We start from the raw sequence: 3,705 nt of genomic DNA, 5'->3' as shown, positions 1-3,705 counted from the left end.
ATTGGGTCTATACTAGCAGGGGTGGGGGTGGGGTCTGCACTGGCAGGGGTGGGGGTGGGGGTCGGTGGGGCGCTTCCCTTTCCTTCCTTTGGCATCTTGTTACCCTGCAAGAAGAACAAGTAAATGTATTTAATGACTCCTGAATAAATCCTCTGGCTTTGTTTGCTTATTCATGAAAGCCCAAATCAGCCTGCACACCTCTTTTCATTGAGGTCATGACAGAAGAGATAAGGGTGAGACAAAATATAGCAGAGATGCAGACTAACATTACATCTGAGGTTCATTTGATGCACACAACTGCCCTTTTCCTAGCCAGGTCTGATGAAAGATTTGATTCCTAGGCAGTACTGTAACTCTCAGAGGAAAAGGTCTTATTCTGCTCTGTGATAGGTCTTAACTTTATTTGAATTGCGACAACACAATACATTATACTGCACCAGATGCTGATGTGATAGGTCCCGTCCCTTAAGCTCACCTTCCTTCGTGGGTGCTACAATTTGGTATCACTGTGATCAACGATTCTCTCAGCAAAGCACAGCCTCTTGTCAACAACCTGACTTGTAGCACAGCACTACTCCCCAGTAAACACACACCCTCTGCTCACACATGTACTGAACAAACATCACTATTTCCTGCAGTTTTTACAGCCCAGATCCTGCAGCAAACCGTGCCACCTGTCCACCTGCTGTGTCCACATCTGTCTGTGCTTCCCTCGGCCACACCAACTTAGTTCCTTGGTTCTCAAATACATGGATTTCACGATGGAAATTATGGCGAAAATTTTTTTACTCATATCCGAAAATAATTCCATCTGGTTGGTAACATCGACTGTCATAATTCCACCAGGCGTCACAATACCGCCACCTCAAAAAACGTTGTTATAGAGATCTTCCCAAGATTGTCTTGAACACCGAATGCTAAATATCCTAAATGTTATACAATTCAGATATTTAGGTGTTGAAGACAATCTTGAGAAGACCTCTATAACTCTAACCCTAACCCTGAGTGTGAGGGTGATATTCCTTTCCCAGCATATACTCCTTTCCCAGAATATATTCCTTTCCCGACGTATGCCCGGTTAGAAATCGCGAAACGATCTCGACAGCCATTGCACCGAACCGCCGCCAACAACTTACGCCAACGCCCACAGAGAGGCCGGTGAAGGAGGCTAACGTCATTCAATCTACTGACAGGTCTCTACAAAAAGGAAACTTACCATTTCTGCTGTAGAGATAAATTAAACAGCACCTGTTCAGCCCGTGCCTGTACCAGACTGGGTACTTACATTTACATGTACCTCACTGCAGCTCCTAGGGCCAGCAGCATGTCATGAGCTAGGATCTTCAGTTAGGGCAGTTAGAGGTTAGTGGTGTGTTTCTTGTCACACAGAGGAAGGTACAGATGCCTTACATGTCATGCCAAATGTCAACTTCAAAAAGACTCAAACAGGCAAATTACAACAAAATGTACCATTATATGAACCATGCCAGAATTTGATATTTTGTTAACAATTCAGCTTTAAAATCAATCTGAAAAGTTACAAAATGCATTTTTTCAAAATTGCCAAAATAGTTTTAATTTGATTTTTCTACTCGTTGCAAATTTAGCCTAGGCATCAAATTGTATTTTATAAAATTATTTTATATGTCCCGAATCAATTTAAGGATGCTAAACAGGATACTGCTTTAATGATGCCCACCACCTGAATTGGTCAATTAGCAAAACCACCACCACAGTCATCTCAAATTACCTCCTGCCCTTTCATGTAGCAATTGGTCACCATGGCAACCATGAGATGATTGCATCATGTTGCCAGGAGACCAGATATTGATTGGCGGGTGGGCAGGAGATGATGACGCCTTCTCACGTGTTGCCATGGCAACGGGCAGAGATGACATGATGGAGATAACCTCACCTGATGACCTGGGCACGAGAGGTCATGACCTGGGGTCAGGCAGGGCAGATACTGTATGTGCTGTTATTACTGCAGTTGCCAATATTAAAAAGCCAGCAGCAAAAATGTGTACATTAAATAATGTTAGTTTTTTGTTACTTTCCAAGCAGATTTTCGCGGTAACAATTCAGTCACCATCTTCCCGTTGGGGCGATGAGAATGCCGCGTTGAGATCTTACCGAAACTTCCCAGCGTTTAATATAAAGTGTTATTGGCCGAACCGCCAAGTACTGATGATGATACTGATAGCGACTTACACTACAAAGTCCACAGGTATCCGCGCCGGGTCCGAACAAACAGAGGTAGAGTAGCTAGCTATGAATAGATTCGTTGACAAATCCCTGCTTGAACGGTTGATTGCTAAAAACGTTGTACACCAGTCTACGATCCCGCCAACATCTGTAGTGCTTGAACCATGCCGAGCGAAGCTGAGGTGCTTTGTTCATAATGTTGGTAAACAATCCACCCCGCGGCACCGGTGTCTCGCACCTAAGTTTAACAGGTTTAACCCCTTTACACAAATAACCTTGGCGACTGTAACGTTATTACCCTCACCTTGTGACCTCTGAGCCCTGTACTTGACCTTGCTGGGTAGTGAAAGTTATTCCCCCTGCAGTGAAAGTTGTTCCGACACAGCCCGAGGCCCAGACGGTACCATCGCCACCACATGTGGGCGTCAGCTGATCCAGGGGTCATCAAAGGTCACGCCAACATGGCGGCCGTCTGTTCTGTTTGGACAAGTGTTTGGACAGGTGTTGGCTCGAAGTTTGAAACAGAGTAACGTTAGAGCATTTATAGAGTAGAGTCTTCAGTTAGTTTGGAAATGCCGGGAGGCTTCGCAAACGCTAAGAGTATACTTGTCGGCTTTTTATGGTTGAAAAGGTTGTAGGTTGCTTCGTGGCTGCCTTTTTTTATGTCCCGAAGGCATTCAGGAAACTACCTGCGCTAACTTGTACTGTGTTCGTACTTAGTCTGGAAAGGAACATTGACCCTGAAGCAACGTCGTCTGACCTTGCCAACATGGACAGCTTGACGGACACAATAAGAGCTGGCCTGTGCCAGGGTCCTGAGAGACGCCATAGAACGCCAAGACGTGTTCCTAGAAGTGGAGGCGCTCACCCGTCTGGGCGAGATGTAACCTGCGGAAAAGGGAAGACACCAAAGACGCAGCAGAGCTGGAGAGGGCCGCCGCCATGTACGCTGCTGCTCACGTGCGGTGTGCCGATCCAAACATGGCACAGGCGATAGAACACCGCTTCCGGTACATGGAGAAACTCAGGAAAGACTCTCGCCAAGACAGTGGACAGCACCAAGACATGCCTGCAGCTGGCACTCCTCATAACAGCGTCTTAAAGGCGGCCGAGACTTGCCAGACGTTGCACCAAGGTGCCGACAGTACAGACCTGGAGGACAGGTACACTCACACACTGGTGCGGGCCATTGCGGACAGGGACGCTGTACTGGAAGTTGAGTGTCTAAAGTCCCTGGGAGATTTGTACTTGAGGGACGGAAAGACTCGCGCAGACACGTCACAGCTACAGAGGGCCAAGGCGATGTACCACCGAGCAAGGTCAAGGTGCGAGTCCCCGGATGGGAAACAGGCGCTGGTGCATCGCGTCAAGGTCACGGAGAAGCTTCAGGAAGTAGCGACCAAGGTAAGCAACCTCATCCTCTGCTCCTTACTGTGATACAGAATATCGCCGTATAACGAAGAAAATAGTGAAAGCAGTGTAGTGCCGGGCATAATTAGC

The sequence above is a fragment of the Branchiostoma floridae genome, chromosome 8, assembly GCF_000003815.2.
Source record: "Branchiostoma floridae strain S238N-H82 chromosome 8, Bfl_VNyyK, whole genome shotgun sequence".
NCBI classification, from domain to species: Eukaryota; Metazoa; Chordata; class Leptocardii; order Amphioxiformes; family Branchiostomatidae; genus Branchiostoma; species Branchiostoma floridae.
This window is presented reverse-complemented; position numbering follows the sequence as displayed.